The sequence below is a fragment of the Heterodontus francisci genome, unplaced genomic scaffold, assembly GCF_036365525.1.
Source record: "Heterodontus francisci isolate sHetFra1 unplaced genomic scaffold, sHetFra1.hap1 HAP1_SCAFFOLD_59, whole genome shotgun sequence".
Classification (NCBI taxonomy): domain Eukaryota; kingdom Metazoa; phylum Chordata; class Chondrichthyes; order Heterodontiformes; family Heterodontidae; genus Heterodontus; species Heterodontus francisci.
In genome coordinates, this window is record NW_027140758.1 from 8,860,023 (window position 1) to 8,880,735 (window position 20,713).

The 20,713-nt window shown below is 43.7% G+C and overlaps 2 non-coding genes across 2 annotated transcripts; both read right to left on the reverse strand.

Annotated features, from left to right (window-relative positions):
* Positions 1-3,462: 3,462 nt before the first annotated feature.
* Positions 3,463-3,534, reverse strand: trnaw-cca (transfer RNA tryptophan (anticodon CCA)). The gene has a single exon. It is a non-coding gene; the product is annotated as a tRNA-Trp (tRNA).
* Positions 3,535-12,575: 9,041 nt separating this feature from the next.
* trnas-gcu (transfer RNA serine (anticodon GCU)) lies at positions 12,576-12,657 on the reverse strand. Its single transcript has one exon. It is a non-coding gene; the product is annotated as a tRNA-Ser (tRNA).
* Positions 12,658-20,713: the final 8,056 nt, after the last annotated feature.

Consider the following 20,713-nt stretch of genomic DNA (forward strand, 5'->3'; position numbering starts at 1 on the left):
CACGTTTTTACACATTGTATTTCATGTGCCACTTTCTTGTCCACTCACTAAGTCTGTCCAAATTCCCTTGAAGCCGCTTTGCATCTTCCTCACAACTCACATTCCCACCTAGTTTTGTGTCATCTGCAAACTTGGAAATACTACATTTGGTCCCCACATCCAAATCATGTGAACAGCTGGGTCACAGTGTGGTGGTGAACAGTTGTATTTCTGTCTGGAGGAAGGTTTACAGTGGGTTCCCCATGGTTCCTCATACCTTCAGTTGTGTGCAGAGACTGGAAAAGCTGGGGTTGTGCTCCTTGGAGCAGAGCAAGTTCAGAACAACTTTGACAGAGTTAGAATCAAGGAATCAAATGGTTACAGTACAGAAGGAGACCATTCAGTCCATCATGTCCATGACAGCTCTTTGCAAGAGCAGATCAGCTAATTCCACTCCTCTGCCCTTTCATTGTAGCCCTGCAAATTTTCTCTATTCAGGTGTTTATCCAATTCCGTTTTGAAAGCCACGATTGAATCTGCCTCCAGCACACTCTCAGGCAGTATATTCCAGATCCGAACCACTCACTCTGTCCCACACCCCTGGTACCATTGCAGAAAATCTTTTCTGTTCATTTCATCCCTCATAAATAATTGAAATGAAATGTTTATTAGGAAATGCACAACATCAAAAGGAGAGAGAAATAAATGCTGAGCAAAATAGAAGTCAATGTTTGGAAGGTAAAAAGAGCAAAAGATGTAACTTTTATTCTGGATGAGTGAGAGGAATATATCACACTTTGGGGCTTTTGTAAGAGGATTTACTGATAAACCTGGGATTTGAGAGGAAGCTGGTTCATGGTTTACAGAACAAATTCAGCCCCTGGGGTGGAGCCAACAGCTGCACCGTCCAATAACAGACAGGACGGGGACACTGTCTCAGGCCTGGTGAGCTCAGTCGATGAAAGCATGAAACTCTGAATCTCAAGTTTTTGAGTTTGAGCCCACGGTGGGTGTTTTCTATTTCCTTTTTAGGCTGATTTTACAGGCGTTATCCAGCTCTGAATTCCTCGGCAGAGAGTTCAAGGAGTGTTTGAAATGAGATTCAACAACAGTATGAGAAAGTCTCTCCTTGATTCAGGACTCTTACCTCTCTGCAGCATCTCACTGCTGAAGATTGAACTTTTTCTCATTTCATTCTCAGCTCAGGGTCAGTGTGGACCAATGGGACTTCTGGCTGTCTCCCACTTCACAATCCATCAGTGCTGAGAAAGCAATGGGGAATATTACTCACATGTTACAATGTTTTATAAATACTTGAATGTATTTCACACTGTGTCGAACAGTGTGAATCTCCCCTGGTATATCAGCTGACCAACACTTCAACAGAACATTCACATAATGTGAGCTCTGACATCTGTTCAGATCCCATTCCCAAGACCTGGAAAGTGGTTTTGGGCTGGATCACTCTTTTTCAGCTGGCACAGACACGATTGCTAAATGGTCTCATTCTGAGCCATAAATTTTCTCCATTTTCGATGTTCTATGAAGTGAGGTGTGATTGGGAGGGGCAATTCCACCAGGGTTACATTTTCTACCAAAACAATGACACAAGGGATACTTCACATTTTTATTCATTCATTCATGCGATGTGGGCATCGCTGGCTAGGCCAGCATTTATTGCCCATCCCTAATTGCCCATCAGAAGGTGGTGGTGAACTGCCTTCTTGAACCGCTGCAGTCCATGTGAGGTAGGTACACCCACAGTGCTGTGAGGAAGGGAGTTCCAGGATTTTGACCCAGCGACAGTGAAGGAACGGCGATATAGTTCCAAGTCAGGATGGTGTGTGGCTTGGAGGGGAACTTGCAGGTGGTGGTATCCCCTGCATTTGCTGCCCTTGCCCTTCTCGGTGGTAAAGGTCGCTGGGTTTGGAAGGTGCTGTCTAAGGAGTCTTGGTGCATTGCTGCAGTGCATCTTGGAGACGGTACACACTGCTGCCACTGTGTGCCGATGGTGGAGGGAGTGAATGTTTGTAGATGGGGTGCCAATCAAGTGGGCTGCTTTGTCCTGGACGGTGTTGAGATTCTTGAGTTGGAATTGCACCCATCCAAGCAAGTGGAGAGTATTCCTTCACACTCTTGACTTGTGAATTGCAGATGGTGGACAGGCTTTGGGGAGTCAGGAGTCATGGATGAGTGAGAGGAATATATCACACTTTGGGGCTTTTGTAAGAAGATTTATTGATAAACCTGGGATTTGAGAGGAAGCTGCTTCATGGTTTACAGAACAAATTCAGCCCCTAGGGTGGAGCCAACAGCTGCACTGTAATTACTCGCCTCAGGATTCCAAGCCTCTGACCTGCTCTTGTAGTCACGTTATTTGTATGGCTACCCATGGTAACCCCCATGATGTTGATGGTGGGGGATTCAGTGATTGTAATGCTATTGAATGTCAAGGGGAGATGGTTAGATTCTCTCTTGTTGGAGATGGTCATTGCCTGGCACTTGTGTGGTGCGAATGTTACTTGCCACTTATCATCCCAAGCCTGTGAGACTGAAATAGCTCAGTTGGGAGTGTGTTCGACCGAAGATCCCTGGTTCAATCTGGGGTTTTGGCAGTTTTCCTTTATTCTGCATCGCCCTTTGGTTTTGACTCCTGAGCTGCACAATTTACACTGAAATTATTTACCCAACTCTGAAGGTTGGATTGGAATAGAGAGATATCAAGGATGTGAAATATTTACATTGTCAGCTTTAGCTTATTCTCTATCTCCTTGTGTCCTTTTCCCCAGTTTTTGAATCTTTCGGGGTCGGGTGAACATTTGATTTGCTGCATATGTCCCAAACTGAAGCCTTTTCCACATCTCTGGGCGGTCAGACTTGCTATGTCTGTTTTTGTTGCTCGTGACCATTAACGAGAACAGGCCACGAGTTCAATGTTTATCAGCAAATGGAAGATAATTGGAAAGAATTCTGTGTTACTCCAGACCAGTGACAAAGATACAATGGATGTTATTCAAAATAAATTCCCTTTGACATTTTATGTAAACTTGTTTGTATCTAAAAGTTGGATTTTAAGTGTTACAAAAATGTGTCAAATTATTGACTGACCATGTGACAGCGCACATGGGGATCAAACCCACAGCCTTGTTGCTATCAACACTGCGTTCTAACCAACTGAACTAAGCGGCCTATAGACAGAGCCAGGTATGGGTTTGAGCCGCATGCTGTGCGGTTTGTGTTTTATTTCTCACACTGGGTGACAGAGCGATTGTACAAACAATGGACACATCACATCCCTGAAACATTGTTCTGATATAAAACAGCGTGAAATAAGAACTGAGCATGGAAATGGAACGGAACCAGGAATCAGGACATTAATCCATTGAAGTTGATCTTGAAATTCAACCATTCATTGAACATTCCAATGGATCGAACTCTCTTCTGATATCAAATCCAGGAACTTGAGCTGCTGTAAAACATAACTGAGTCTGACGTGATTCGAACACACAACCTTCTGATCTGGAGTCAGACGCGCTACCGTTGCGCCACAAGCTCACAGATAAAGCAAAGTCTTCCATTCCTGGCAGATTTTCTACTTGTTTCGATTCAGTGATTGAAATTAATTCAATCCTCATCTGACCTCCGCTCTGCAAAGGCCTGCCACACGACCTGAACCCGACGGGACCCGTGTCGGGTTCGGGTCGTGTCGGGTCGCTCTTCCGGGTCTGGCTTTCGGGCTCGGGTCAGGTCGGGCCAGGTTCGGGTCGGGCTGGGTCCAGGTCGGGCTGAGTCCGTGTCGGACACACACCGTAAGTATTACATTTAACTCTGCTGGGAAGTTGAGTTTAATAAGTGTCAAAAGTTGAAAAGCCAACCTAAGCTGGGAGTCCGGGTCATCAAGGAGGGAAACTCTGAGTCTGCTCAGTGAGCAAGTGAGCATCTCTATGACGTCATTGCGCTCATGCTGCAGCTTCCTGTAGATTCGAAATCGGGAGGTAGGTAAAGTGAACATTCCGGTGGTCGGGTAAGGCTCGGGTCGGTTTGGGCATGGGAATAAATGGAGATACTCGGGCCGGGTCGGGCTTGGGTCCAATGTGGTTCTGTCGGGTTCGGGTCGGGTATTTTTTCCTGACCTGAGCAGGCCTTTCCCGCTCTGTCAGTTCAGTGCCTTATTTAAACTATTACTTGGAGTTCTGTTTTACAGGGTCTCGGCTGTTTAAGTGTTTCCCAGACCCACTACTCTGATTAATCATACATTTTGCTGCTAACTGCTGCTGCTACAATTGAAATGTAAAAAAGAATTTCCAGTGACCTGCAACCAATGGACAAATACATTTCAGAAAGATAAAGCTCATTCACCAATCCACAAATGTGTCTTTCTGCTTATATTTATAAACAACTCCTTCTCTCCACTATGGGAACTATACAATCACTACAGTTATTTGAAAGTTAGTATAAGATGTTACAGTTCATCAGTTTTAAAACTGCAGCATGTATTTTCCAGAAAACTTCTCTGTTGGAACCTCAGTCCCATTTAGATTGAAAGTGGACAATTAATGTATTCACTTGTTCATTGTGGACAGGTGTCTGACTTAGAATAAATCTCATTAACTTTCAATGAGGTGGCAGTATTTCTGTGCTCCCATTTTACACAGTCTGTCCTGTTCATGCACCATGTTTTTATTCTCCTCTCCCATTCTCCACAGGATACAGATTACAAGCATCATCAATCTAGCTGTTGAAAAGCATTGGAAGAATCTGGTCACACAGGTATTGAAACATTCATTATCTTCCATTTTGCATGTTGGTTGCTTTAAACACAGTGCGATGTGCAATCATCTTGAAAAGAGATTCTCTTCAATATCCAATACAAATGGAATTACAAACCTGACAGACAAACACAGGAGAACAAGTGACCAGTGAACACAATCCTCATGGTGCTCATTTTCAGATTTATTGCAGTCACTTACAAAACAAGTGAAAGAATATTCCAGTGAAATGATTTGGAAAGTAGGTGTGACTTTTGTTGGTGCCTTTCTTTGCTCTGTTGGTGAAACTTTCTTGCACCTGACTCCTGTTCATGTCTCTGTTTCCTCTATTGAATGAGGAAGGAGGTATTTGATCAGAAATCAACTGGATTGTGTACCTTTGAGAGGGGATTTCTGCACCATCAGGGCTGGAAACAGGAGTGAGTGAAAGACAATGTGTGGAGTTTGATTTTGTACAGAGGGAGAGCAAATCTAACAGGACTGTGAGATATTGGCCTGGATTTTGCAGCCCAATAGTGGTGAACTCTGAGACTTTCACTGCTATTGAGGGTCTGAACAGCACTGCAACTGCCAGTACATGCACACACTAACACCAGCATCTGGAAGTTGTGGTGGTGAGAAATGTGCTTAGAAGGAGCCTCTGATCATAATCGCACCAGCCCACTCTTTAAAGTGACAGGGACCTGTAGTTCAGCAATTTGGGCTCATTGCCCACAACGTACCCTGATTTTTACCTGGGTTGGATTAGAGCCGGTACCAACAGGCTCAGGGGTGCTCGGGAAGGACTTTTCTGTTGACACAACAGTTCCACTATTACAGGAAGACACCGGCAGCAGCAGGGGTCAACTTTCAGAGGGAGTTCAGACATTTTAAATGTTGTATTTTGTTTCTTAATTGCATGTAATTTTTTAGCATCACCTTATCAGAGTTCTTAAATTTACATCTGACTTTTTATGAACAAGATTGAAGTGCTTTTAAAAGATCTCTAAATATATACGACTTTTTATCGAGATTTATCTGGCTTCTTTGCAAAGACTCGAGTAAGATTGAAATGACTTTTAAAAACTACATCTTATCCTTTAAAATCCTGCTTACATGTAGATGACATTGGAAGACTATCTGTCTACGTTTTTGCCTCTATGGAAATTTGGGCAGGATGGTCACTTTCAGCTCAGATCCTGACTGTGCATCCAGATGTGCAATGATGGAAATGTAGCTTCTTTTAGTAAATGACATTTCCATCACATCAGGTCATGGCCTGTTGGGAATGGAGTGGTGTGAAACATTTCCAGACCATGTCCAACACGTTTCTACTCAGTGTGAAAATCCACCACGGAAAGACTGGAACATACAATCATTTGATCACATCATGATTAACATCACTCAGACACCTGAACCATTTGGTCACTGACGAAGTCATGATGACTTCGAATTTCTCATGAAATGACAACTGAACTAACTGACTGGAAGAATTGCTTTAACTCCACGTGATCAGAGAGGCACAGCCTCAGACCGACTTGGCAGATGAATATTGATTGAATAATTTCTGTGTGAGGAATGTTCCAGCATCATAAACCAGGGGAACGTGCTGACTGAGCTGTGTCTTCATCTCTTCTGGGCAGTCGGACCATTCACCCTTCATTCTGCTCTGATTCACTTTCCCAAAGCGGATCTACAGATTCTCAAATCTGGAGACGGGGTTTTCTTATTTTGTTCCTTTTGATTTTTCTTGCTCCTGAATGATAATATATTCTAAACCTCGGATCAACCCTCCCCTTTGCGTCGTGTTATCGTCTTGGTTAAAAGAGACACAAAATGGCACAAACACTCTGAAACATACAACACGGTCACACTTTCCTTCAGTGAGATTAATGTTGAGCTGTTTTCCAGGTTAAATGCAACTGCAAACACATTGCTCTCAAAGAAATTGTAGGGGATTGAGTTGCCGTTGTAATATTAGCACTGGACATCTGTACGAGCAGGAACAGCCATTTCAAACTCACATCCTTCACAAAGGCAACCACTGAGCTGTTTTCTTTTGAGAATGAATTTCATAAGAAAAGTTAAAGTTCACAAGAAAATGGATGTAAATGATTGATAGCTAAACTTTTGAAGCAAGGATATGAATCCAAGATTTTCTGATGAGAAGACAAACACTCGAACCAATTAAGCTACTGAGCCAGATCACAAGTGCTGTGACAACTAAGGGCAGAGGAGGGCACTCTTTGTTCTCATCCCACTTCTCCACAGGTCACAACATCTATGTGAACTTTTCCCACATACTGATACAGTCAATCATATACTCTATTTTTCCCAGAATAGAAGACACTGACCAGGTTTCTTTAATGAACAACAAAATTATCAATTTATTGTCGAACAAGTTTTAACTAGTCATGAAGTAAAGCATAAACACACAGGTGGAAATTTTAAAAGTTCCTTTTTCACCTTTACCAACTTTTAAAGTCCTTTTTTTTTATCTTCGAGCCACATGCACACACACACACACACACACACCGGATAGCTGAAAAAATAAAAGGGATTTTTTTTTAAATTCAGCACTCTGTTACAGACAAAAACAACCTCTTGGGCTGTTTATTTGCTCATTTTTGAAGAAATCATCAGATGAGATATGTTGCTCCAAAACTGGAATACAGTCTAACTTCCGAGTATACGTAGACAGGTCACTAGGGTATTTTAGAACAGTTCTTTTCAGAAGGCATTGAGAATTAATTTTAGCAGGCCTTCTTCAAAGACATGCGACAAGATGAATTAACTCAGTGGACTTCTCAGGGTCTTTTAAAGATTTTCTGGAAAACAAACTGGGTTGTGGTCTTCTCTCCTTCCTTGACGATCCTTCAGGCTAACTTTATCAGCTGCTCACTCCAGCAGGTAAAACACACTGACTGCTACAACCAAAGGTTGTGAGTTTTCTGCCGTCTTAGGTTTGCGCTGCTGCTGCCAAGCTTGTCCAATCAAGGGGCATGACTGACTTCTCTGTCCACATTTCTCCCTGTTACCAGGGTTTCTGTTCCATACTTAACTTGAATGTGACAACCAGTAAACATAGTTGCCAAATTGGTTCTTTTGGTGCCCTCTTGAAAAAGAACTGGTCCTACACTTATTCAGCTTGATTATGACTTCTTCAAAAAATATTTTAACAAAAGAAACAGAATCCCTTCCATAACATCATGTACTTTCCCTGAGCTGCAGGTTATTGCAAGTCTCTCTGGCAGTGTTTATTTTAGGTGATTTTGTACTCAGGTTCTTTTGGAATCCATGTGTTTGCAGATCTTTGTGAGTGAGAGATGTGGTAATATGTTTGAAAGATTTCCCTGTAAATTATTCATATCTCCATCTTTCCCTGAACTTTGTACAAACACATTAATATGGGAATCACACACATCATGCCGTCAAACCTGTCCGCTAAACATTGAAAGGTGACAGTGTTTATTGTGACGGGGTTCCATTTATGAAGACACATCTTGATGATTCACACATGTAAAAATTTGTATATTATGTTCATGACATAATGACATAAATAAACACTTCCTTGCACTTGCCACGCTTGTTGAACATTTTCTCTGCTGATGCCCCCTGAATATATTAGAGAACATGGTGACGAGGTTGAGATAAAAGTCTGTAAATATAGGCAGCAAACAGCAGCAGGGACTGCAGTGAACAAGATTTACGTGACATATTTGTGCTTATATTGGTGGGTGAAATAAGATACTAAACACACAAAATCCTACATTTGAGCTCGCGTAAAAGATTGCTCTGTCTATGGAGATAGCATCAAAGAATGCTCAGGAATTTTGTCCTATGCCAGTGATCGTAACACACTTCAGGGGAACTTAAAAAAAAATGGTAAAATGGGCTTTCACATAACAGATGAAATTTTACACAGAGAAGTGTGAAGTGATACAATTTGGAAGGAAGAATGCCATATAAATGAAAGGTTACAATTCTAAACTGGGTGCAGGAGCAGAGAGACAATGTACACCAATGTCAGAAGGATTGAAAAGGTTGCTTAGAGCAAACAGGACACTTGGCTTTATTAATAGAGGCATAGAGTAAAAGCATATACGTTATGCTAAACCTTTATAAAATACTGGGAATGAATGGCCTCTTCCTGTACCTCCACAGAAAGCTTCCATTCCAGGTTTACACACACTCGTCAGGATCAATCTCCACAGATCCTGCCACTCCAGGCTCGGACACCCACTTCCAGATCACTCTCCACAGATCCCGCCACTCCAGGCTCGGACACCCACTTCAGGATCACTCTCCACAGATCCCGCCATTCCAGGTTTGGACACCCACTTCAGGATCACTCTCCAAAGATCCCAGCACTACGGGCTTGGAGACCCTCTTCAGAGATCCTAAATCTCCAGACACGGACATCCTTTGAGGACCACTCTCCACAGGTTCTGCCCTCCAGGCTCACACACCCTCTTCAGAATCACTCTCCATACATTCCGCCGCTCCACGCACGGATATCTCCCTCAGGATCAGATCAAAGAATGTTGCTTGTCACTTATCAGCTCAAGCCTGAATGTTGTTCAGGTCTTGCTGCTTACAGGCACAGACTGCTTCAGTATCTGAGGAGTTGTGAATCATCAGCGAACATTCCCACTTCTCACTTATGTTGAAGAGAAAGCCATCAATGAAACAGCTGAGGATGTTTGGGCCTAGGACACTGCCCTGAGAAACTAGGTATCCAGTCATGAATGGAGGTCGACAATTAAATAACGAACCAGATGAGGAGGCTCCAAAAACATCCCTATCCTCAATGTTCGTGGAGCCGAGCACGTCAGTGCAAAAGATAAAGCTGAAGCATTTGAAACCATCTTCAGTCAGAAATTGCTCAGTGGATGATTCAACTTGGCCTCTTGAGTTTCCCAGCATCACAGCTTCCAGTTTTCAGCCAATTTGCTTCACTCCACATAATGGCAAGAAACAGCTGCAGGCACTCGATACAGCAAAGACAATGGGCCCGAACATCATTCCGGCTCTAGTACTGAAGACTTGTGCTCCAGAACTCGCTGCGCCCTCAGCCAAGCTGTTCCAGTGGAGCGACAACACAGTCATCTACTTGCTGCCCCATCAGTCGACTATCAATCATCAGCAAAGCGATGGAAATGTCACCAACAGTGCTATCAAGCACCACACACTTAGCAATAATCTGATCATCGATGCACAATTTAGGTTCTGCCAGGGTCTCTCAGCTCCAGGAAATAATTTGGCAGATAGAGGAGAATGTGGGAAAATGTGAGGTTATCCACTTTGGTAGCAAGAATAGAAAAGGAAAATATTATTTAAATTGTGAGAGATTACAGAATGCTGCGGTGCAGAAGGATCTGGGTGTCCTCGTGCATGAATCACAAAAAGTTACCATGCAGGTACAGCAAATAATTAGGAAGGCAAATGGAATGTCACCCTTCATTGCAAGGGGGATGGAGTATAAAAGTAGAGAAGTCTTGCTACAAATGTACATGGTGCTGGTGAAACCACACCTAGAGTACTGTGTACAGTTTTGGTCTCCTTATTTAAGGAGGGATATACTTGCATTGGAGGCAGTTCAGAGAAGGTTCATTGGATTGATTCCTGTGATGAAGGTGTTGTCTTATGAGGAAAGTTGAGCAGGTTGGACTAATACTCATTGGAGTTGAGAAAAATGAAAGGTGAACGTATTGAGACATATAAGATTCTGAGGGGGCTTGACAGGGTAGATGCTGAGAGGATGTTTCCTCTCGTGGTGGAATCTAGAACTAGGGGACACAGCTTCAGATTTAGGGGTTTTTCATTTAAGAAGGAATTTCTTCTCTCAGAGGGTCATTAATCTTTGGAATTCTTTACCGCAGAGAGCAGTGGAGGCTGGGTCATTGAATGTCTTCAAGATTTTTATCTACAAGAGAGCCAAGGGTTATGTCGGCAGGCAAGAAAGTGGGGTTGAGGTCATGATCAGGTCAGCCATGATCCTATTGAATGGCGGAGCAAGCTCGAGGGGCCAAATGGCCTACTCCTGCTACTAGTACTTCTGATCTTATGTTCGTATGATCTCATTGCAGCTTGGTCCAAACAGAGACGTAAGAGTGGAATTCCAGAGGAGAGGTGAATGTGATTGCCCTTGAATGAGTGTGGCATCAAGGATCCCCAGCAAAATTGAAGTCAATGGGAATCAGGGGGAAAACTCTCCACTTGTTGAAGTCATACCTCGCACAAAGCAAGATGGTTGTTGTTAGTGGAGGCCAATCATCTCAGCCCAGGACATTGCCTCAGGAGTTTCTCAGGGTAGTGTCCTAGACACAAACATCCCAGCTGTTTCATTGACGACTTTCTCTTCAACATAAGTCAGAAGTGGGAATGTTAGATGATGATTCACAACTCTTCAGATACTGAAGCAGTCTGTGCCTGCAAGCAGCAAGACCTGAACAACATTCAGTCTTGAGCTGATAAGTGACAAGCAACCTTCTGGCCACACAAGTGCCAAGCAGTGAACATCTCCAATGAGAGAGAAAAAAAATCTACCTTTTGATATTCAGAAGCATTATCATCGTTAAATCCCTCACCATCAACATCTTGACCAGAAACGTAACTAGACCAGTCACATCTATGCTGTGACTATAAGCGCAGGTCAGAGATTACGAATTCTGCAGCAAGTATCTCACCTCCTGACACCCCAAATCCTGTCCACCATCTACAAGGCACAAGTCAGGAGTGTGATGGAATACATCCCACTCAACAACACTCAAGAAGCTCAACACCATCCAGGACAAAGCAGCGCACTTGATCGGCACCTAACCCGCCACCCTAAACATTCAATCCCTCCACAACCAGTACACAGTGGCTGCAGTGTGTACCATCTCCATATGCACTGCAGCAACTCGCCAAGTATCCTTCAACGGCACCTTCCAAACTCGTGACCACTACCACCTCGAAGGACAAGGGCAGCAGATGCATGGGAACTCAGTACCTGCAGGTTCCCCTCCAAGTCACTCACCATCCTGACTTGGAATGATATCGCCATTTCTTCACTGTTGTTGGGTCACAATCCTGGAACTCCCTCCCCAATAGCACTGTGGGTGTTCCTGCACCATATGGACTGCATCAGTTCAAGAAGGCAGCTCTCCACCACCTTCTCAACGGCAAGGGGAATGGGTAATAAATGCTCGCCTTATCAGCGATACTCACACCCAAGAATGAATAAAAACCAAATCACTCTCCACAGATTCCCCACAATCTGGGCTTGGACATTTACTTCAGGAGCACAGAGCTTTATATCACTGCAATATGAGCTCCAATCTTCATATCCTAATCACTTTTCACATTATTTTCTACCAGTCCACGAGCTTTTTTTAATTCAGCATTCGGGTCTCTGCTCCTCCGCCGTTTCTAACATCTCACCTCTTACAAAAAAACACTCTGATCTATCGTAGGTACTAAATGACCCTTCATTTTAAACTCCAACTGCCAAAGCATTGCTCACTCACTTAATCTATCAAGAAGATTTGAAAATAAATTTCTTGCCAAAGGATAATTTTCTGCATCTGCTCCCTCGCCATTTGCTTTTCCCATTTGTCTTTCACTTGGTGCAAATCTAGATGGAAGGAAGGAGGGGAGGGAAAATCCTGCTCCGTTTCGTGATCCCTATTTGATCTTCATTCCAGTGTAGTTTGGGTGAAGAATTCCAATTGTCTGTCTCAATTTTAAGAAAGTATAACCAATTCTGGAATCACTGTCTGGACATGGACAAGAACAGGTTTCGAGGCTGACTTGACACATCAACTCCCCCAACAGAAACAATGCACTGAACAGTTCATAAACTAACGACAAGGATGGGATTTGAACCCACGTGTGCACAACACAATGGATTAGCAGTCCATCACCTTAACCTCTCGGCCACCTTGTCAGTTGGTTAGACATAGTTGTCACCTTCAGCACAGTTTCTGGCTGTGCAGCTAGCTGTGTAATGATGGAAAAAGACCTTCTGGAAGTAAATGAAGTTGGGAATGGAGTGGTGTGAAACATTTCCAGACCATGTCCAACTCGTTTCTACTCAATGTGAAAACCCACCACGGAAAGACTAGAACATACAATCATTTCATCACATCATGATTAACATCACTCAGACACCTGAACTATTAGGTCACTGACGAAGTCATGATGACCGAATTTCTCATGAAATTACAACTGAACTAACTGACTGGAAGAATTGCTTTAACTCCCCGTGATCTGCGAGGCACAGCCTCAGGCCGACTTGTCGGGTGGTGTAAACAGATATCACTGCTTCTGATCTTCACCAGAACAGATAGTGTGATGTAACATTGATCATCAAACAGACTGTGAGAGAATACAACAGAATAAAACACCTGGAGAGACACTGTGGAAGAACAAATAGATTTGATTGGAATGTTGAAATTTTGATTGGAATGGATAAAACACCAGAAGCAACAGATTAAAGTGGGATTCTCATCATTATATTGATCTGGGACAGAAAAGAGAAACTGATGGAAAGAAGAGAAGAAGGAAGAAAAGAAAGGATGGAACTGTTCAATTTTTTCAGTTTTTTCACTCGCCCATCAAAGCTGATAAAAAAAGTTGCAAATAACAGAGAATTTCACCAAAAAGGGAGATTAAATGTTGCTGAAACCTTGGATCGAAGGATGCCCCAACAGATCACCTGTTTAACTGTCTCCTCACTGGGGGATTTCAATCAGTGAGCAATATTATTCTCTACTTTTTTTGTTAATTGGTCCCAGAACTGTCACTTGGAATTAATATCTGTGTTCCGACTCCTGAATAATAAAATTGTGAGTTTCTCGATATTTTCTGGACACATTTCCTGCTGAAAGAACTAAGAACTCTTTCTAATTTGCACAATATTCTATACACACTCATCAAGCCTGCTAAGCTAGCATCCTTGGTGCTGCTCTCTCTTCTCCCAAACTTCATCTCATGTGACTGTTTCATCATCACTCTGACAGTGGGAGGGGTTGAACCCACTATCTTCAGCATTAACCCTTTACATCCTTATACCACACTGTCTGTCCAAAAAAAATGGGTGGAGGGAACTTCCTTCATTTATCAAAACACCAACAACAGCACAGTGGCGCAATGGTTAGCACCGCAGCCTCACAGCTCCAGCGACCAGGATTCAGTTCTGGGTACTGCCTGTGTGGAGTTTGCAAGTTCTCCCTGTGTCTGTGTGGGTTTCCGACGGGTGCTCTGGTTTCCTCCCACCTCCAGAAGACTTGCAGGTTGGTAGGTAAATTGGCCATTGTACATTGTCCCGAGTGCAGGTACGTAGTAGGAGAATGGTGGGGATGTGGTAGAGAATATGGGATTAATGCAGGATTAGTATAAGTGGGTGGTTGCTGGATGGCACAGACTCGGTGGGCCGAAGGGCCTGTATCAGTGCTGTATCTCTGAATAAGAAAAGTAAAATAAAAGCTACCAGTCGTAAATCAACTCAAACCCATTAGAGAGATAGAGGGAGACTGTCAGATAACTTCCTGCATCCAGTCCTGACGCTGTCACACTCAGCAGCTTCTCACCCAGACCCCACTCTCATCAACACTGAACATTGTTACCGAGACCCTTCAAATACTGTTTATAAAAGGTAGAAAAATTCAAACTTCATCACAGCTAGATTGAACAGAACAAAGTTTAATATCTTCTCGTCATCACTCGGTAACCACATGAGACATCCTTAAATCAGTAGCATAAATTATCAGCTGTAAGAATGTTTGTCATTGGGTTGAATCATTTCTGTGTGATGAATGTTCCAGCATCATAAACCAGGGGAACGTGTTGACTGAGCTGTGTCTTCATCTCTTCTGGACAGTTCACCCTTCATTCTGCTCTGATTCACTTTCCCAAAGCGGATCTACAGATTCTCAAATCCAGAGACTGGGTTTTCTTATTTTGTTTCTTTTGATTTTTCTTGCTCCTGAATGATAATATATTCCAACCTCGGATCAAACTTGCCCTGTCTCCCAGTCTCGGTTAAAAGCGACAAATAACGGGACCAACATTCTGAAACAAACAACACGGTCACATTCTGCTTCAGTGAGATTAATGCTGAGGCAGTTTCAGTGTCGAATGCGATTGTGAACAAATTTCTCTCAAGGAAATTGTGAGTGATCAAGTATTTGCACTGAATTTCTGTGCAAGAAGGGACAGTTTCAAACAGCCCTTCCCAAATCACTTCCTTCACAAAGAAAAAGACTGTGCTGTCTTAACGTGTGACTCAACTTCACAAACAAATTTGAACTCGAAGTTCAGGAGAAGACAGAGATGTGAATGATTGACAGTGTAATCTTTAAATCATAATTTTCCGTTTCTTCGTTGAAGTGAGGCTCAACCCTAAGCCACTAGAGATCGCGGAAAGCTACAAACTTGGATCCAGAAATCAGAAAAGCAGTGAAACAGTTGGTGAGTACATTGTGACACTGAAGAATTTATCACCACATTGCAACATTGGCACATTCTTAGACCGTACATTATGAGACAGATTTGTGCTTATATTGGTGGATGAGGAAAGATACTAAACACACAAAATCCCAATTTGAGCTAGTGGGTAAGATTGCTCTTTCCACGGAGATAGCATCAAAGAATGCTCGTGAATTTCATCCTATGCCAGTGACAGTAACACACTTCAGAGGAACTTAAACACACTGGTAAAATGGGCTTTCACACAACAGATAAAATTTGACACAGAGAATTGTGAAGTGATACAGTTTGAGAGGAAGAATGAGACAATGTACACCAATCTTTTTTGATCAAGGTTCGAAAAGGTTGCTCAGAGCAAACAGGACACTTGGCTTTATTAATAGAGGCATAGAGTAAAAGCAAATAAGTTATGCTAAACCTTTATAAAACACTGGGGCTGAATGGCCTACTCCTGCACCTCCACAGAAAGCTTCCACTCCAGGCTCAGGCACCCTCTTCAGGATCACTCTCCATACATCCCGCCACTCCACGCACGGATATCTCCCTCAGGATCAGATCACAGCTCTACAGTCCTGCCGCATCCAGTCGTGGATGGTGGTGGATAATTAAATAACTAACAAGATGAGGAGGCTCCAAAAACATTCACATCCTCAATGATGGTGGTGCTGAGCAAGTCAGTGCAAAAGGCAAAACTGAAGCATTTGCAACCATCTTCAGTCAGAAGTATTAAGTGGATTTGATCTGTGCTAATTTCAGCTCCTCATGCTCGCTGCTGCCTTGGTTCTCTGGTGCTAATTTCAGAATAAATCATGCAGCTTGACAATTGGAGCCAAAGAAAAATACACAGGAGAGTTTGAAAGTGCCAATACTTGGTATTGAACCAAGAACTGTTTAATTGTTAGTACAGCACGAACTCAACAAAGCTATTTCAACAACACACTAAAGCCACCATTCTGTCACTGCTTTGGAAGACAATATATACATTAAAGTGTTTGTAAAAAGTTACAGAACACAACATGTGAGTAATATTCCCCATTGTTTTCTCAGTACTGATGGACTGTGAAGTGAGAGACAGCCAGAAGTCCCACTGTGCCACACTGACCCTGAGCTGTGAGTGAAATGAGATAAAGTTCAATCTTTAGCAGAGAGATTCTGGAGAGAGGTAAGAGTCCTGAATCAAGGAAAGACTTTCTGACACAATAAAAGCAAAATACTGCAGATGCTGGAAATCTGAAATAAAAACAAAAAGGGCTGGAAATACTCAATAGCTCTGGCAGCATCTGTGGTGAGAGAAACAGAGTTAATGTTTCTGGTCTGTGACCTTTCATCAGAACTGACACAGGTTAGAAAAGAATTAGGTTTTAAACAAGTGAAGGGGAGGGGCATGTGGGAGAGAACAAAGGGGAAGGTGTTTGTTAGGGCAGAGGGCAGGAGAGATTAAATAACAAAGCTGTCCTGGGACAAAGTGTGTTAATGCTTGTGGTTGCCTGACACCAGTCATGCTCTGATGTTATTGAACACAATGTTCAATCCACAAGGCTGTAGAGTGCCGAATCAAAAGGTCAGGTGCTGCTCCTCGAGCTTGGGTTGATTTTAACTGGAACACTGGAGCAGGCCAAAGACAGAAATGTTGACATGAGAGCAGGGGGGAGTGTTGAAATGGCAAGCAATCAGAAGCTCAGGATCATGCTTTCGGCCTGAGCAGAGGTGTTCCACCTAATCTGCTTTTGGTCTCCCCAGTTTAGAGGAGCCCGCATTGTGAGTAGTGAATACAGTATACATAATTGAAAGAAGTACAAGTAAATCGCTGCTTCACCTAAAAGGAGTATTTGGGGCTTTAGATAATGAGCAGAGAGGACAGAAAAGGGCAGGTATTATATCTCCTGCGATTGCATGGGAAGGTGCCTTGGGAAGGGGAAGAGGTGTTGGGGTAATGGAGGAGCGGTCCAGGGTGTTGTGGATGGAACAATCCCTTTGGAATGCTGACAAGGGAGGGGAAGTTGCGTTTGGTGGTGGCATCACGCTGGAGGTGGCGGAAATGGTGGCGGAAATGGTGGAGGATGATCCTTTGGATGTGTTTATGTTTAGCGATACAGCACTGAAACAGGCCCTTCGGCCCACATGGTCTGTGCCGACGATCAACCACCCATTTATACTAATTCTATACTCCTACCACATCCCCACCTGTCCCTATATTTCCCTACGATTTACCTATACTCGGGACAATTTATAATGGCCAATTTACCTACCAACCTGCAAGTCTTTTGGCTTGTGGGAGGAAACTGGAGCACCCGGAGTAAACCCACACAGACACAGGGAGAACTTGCAAACTTCACACAGACAGTACCCAGAATTGAACCCGGGTTGCTGGAACTGTGAGGCTGCAGTGCTAACCGCTGCGCCACTGTGCTGCTGTGGAGGCAGGTGGGGTGGAAAGTGAAGACAAGGGGATCCCTGTTGCAGTTCTGGGAGGGAGGGGAAGGGGGAGGGCAGAGGTTGAAGGTCCATTCAACTACACTGGGAGGGCGGGAGTTGAAATCTGGTGATGTTGTTGAATTTAATTTCAAACACCCCTTGAACTCTCTGCCGATGAAGTCTGAAAAAGGGAAGAACAACCACACAACAAGGGTCTCAAATCCAAGACCCTGAGATTAAAAGTCTCATGCTCTACCAACTGAGCTAACAAGGCCTGATACAGTACTTCTACTCTGTCTGTTATTGGACGGATGCAGCTGTTGGCTCCACCCCAAGGGCCGGAGTTTGTTCCACCAACCATGAAGCAGCTTCCTGTCAATTCCCAAAATTATCAGTAAATCCACTTACAGAAGCCCCAAAGTGTGATATATTCCTCTCACTCATCGATAATAAAACTTATAAATCTTTTTACCTTGCAAATGCTGCCATCTATTTTGTCAGTATTTATTTCTCTCTCCTTTTTAGTTAGTACATGCATTCCTTTGGAATTTTTTTCCAATTATATCTGAGGGAAGAAATGAACAGATCTGGCAACTCAAAACTGGGCATCCATGAGGCACTGTGGGCCATCAGCAGCAGCAGAATTGTATTTAAACACAATATGTTACCTCATAGCCTGACATATCCCTCACTCTACCATTACCATCAAGCCAAGGGAGCAATAGTGGTTCAATGAAGTGTGCAGGAGGGCATGTCAGGAACAGCACCAAGCAGACCTAAAAATGAGTGAAGCTACAACACAGGATTACTTGCATGTCAAACAGTGGAAGCAGCATGCAATAGACAGAGCTAAGTGATCTCACAACCAATAGATCAGATCAAAGCTCTGCAGTCCTGCCACATCCAGTCCTGAATGGTGGTGGATAATTAAACAATCAACAGGAGGTTCCACAAATATCCCCATCCTTAATGAGAGGGGAGACCAGCATATCAGTGTAAAATACAAGGTTGAATAATTTGCAACCATCTTCAGCCAGAAGTATCAACTAAATGATGCATCTCGACCTCCTCCTGATGTCCCCAGCATCGCAAATGCCAATCTTCAGCAAATCCACTTCACTCCACATGATATCAAGAAATGGCTGAAGGCACTGGATACTGACAACATCCCGGCTGTAGTGCTGATGACTTATGCTCCAGAACTAGCCGCGCCACTAGCCACGCTGTTCCAGTACAGCTACAACACTGGCATCTACCCAGCAACGTGGAAAATTACCCAGGTATTTCCTGCAAACAAAAAGCAGGACAAATCCAACCCTGTCAATTACTGCCCCATCAGCCTCCTCTTGATCATCAGTAAAGTGATGGAAGGTGTCATTGACATTGCTATCAAGCAGCACTTACACAGCAATAACCTGCTCATCAATGCTCATTTTGGGTTCTGCCAGAGCCACTTGGTTCCTGACCTCGTTGCAGCCTTGACCCAAATTTGGACAAAAGAGCTGAACTCAAGAGGTGAGGTGAGGAGACAGTGACTGCTCTTGCCAAGGGCATCAAGGAGCCCTTGCAAAATTGAAGTCAATGGCCACCAGGGAGAAAACTCTCCCCTCGAATTCTTTGACGAATTGACAAAGTTGATTGATGAAGGAAGGGCTGTAGATGTCATATACATGGACTTCAGTAAGGCGTTTGATAAGGTTCCCATGGTAGGCTGATGGAGAAAGTGAAGTCGCATTGGGTCCAGGGTGTACTAGCTAGATGGATAAAGAACTGGCTGGGCAACAGGAGACAGAGAATAGCAGTGGAAGGGAGTTTCTCAAAATGGAGACGTGTTCCACAGGGATCCGTGCTGGGACCACTGTTGTTTGTGATGTACATAAATGATTTGGAGGAAAGTATAGGTGGTCTGATTAGCAAGTTTGCAGACGCCACTAAGATTGGTGGAGCAGCAGATAGTGAAGGGGACTGTCAGAGAATACAGCAGAATATAGCTAGATTGGAGAGTTGGGCAGAGAAATGGCAGATGGAGTTCAATCAGGGTAAATGCGAGGTGATGCATTTTGGAAGATCCAATTCAAGAGTGAACTATACAGTAAATGGAAAAGTCCTGGGGAAAATTGATGTACAGAGAGATTTGGGTGTTCAGGTCCATTGTTCCCTGAAGGTGGCAACGCAGGTCAATAGAGTGGTCAAGAAGGCATACAGCATGCTTTCCTTCATCGGACGGGGTATTGAGTACAAGAGTTGGCAGGTCATGTTACAGTTGTATGGGACTTTGGTTCGGCTACATTTGGAATACTGCATGCAGTTCTGGTCGCCACATTACCAAAATGATGTGGATGCTTTGGAGAGGGTGCAGAGGAGGTTCACCAGGATGTTGCCTGGTATGGAGGGTGCTAGCTATGAAGAGAGGTTGAGTAGATTAGGATTATTTTCATTAGAAAGGCGGAGGTTGAGGGGGGACCTGATTGAGGTGTACAAAATCATGAGAGGTATAGACAGGGTGGATAGCAAGAAGCTTTTTCCCAGAGTGGGGGATTCAAATACTAGGGGTCACGAGTTCAAAGTGAGAGGGGAAAAGTTTAGGGGGGATATGCGTGGAAAGATCTTTACGCAGAGGGTGGTGGGTGCCTGGAACGCGTTGCCAGCGGAGGTGGTAGACGCGGGCACGATAGCGTCTTTTAAGATGTATCTAGACAGATCCATGAATGGGTAGGAAGCAAAGAGATGCAGACCCTTAGAAAATAGGCGACATGTTTAGGTAGAGGATCTGTATCGGCACAGGCTTGGAGGGCCGAAGGGCCTGTTCCTGTGCTGTAATTTTCCTTGTTCTTTGTTCTTTAGTTGGAGTCATACCTAGCGCAAAGGAATATGGTGATAGTTGTGGGTGGCCAATCATCTCAGTCCCAGAACAGCACTCAGGAGTTCCTCAGGGTAGTGTCCTAGGCCCCAACCATCTTCCGTTGCTTCATCAATGGCCTTCCCTCTGTCATAAGGTCAGAAGTGGGGATGTTCGCTGATGATTGCAAAATGTTCAGTAGCATTAGCAACTCCTCAGCTACTGAAGCAGTCCGTGTCCACATGTAGAGAGACCTGGA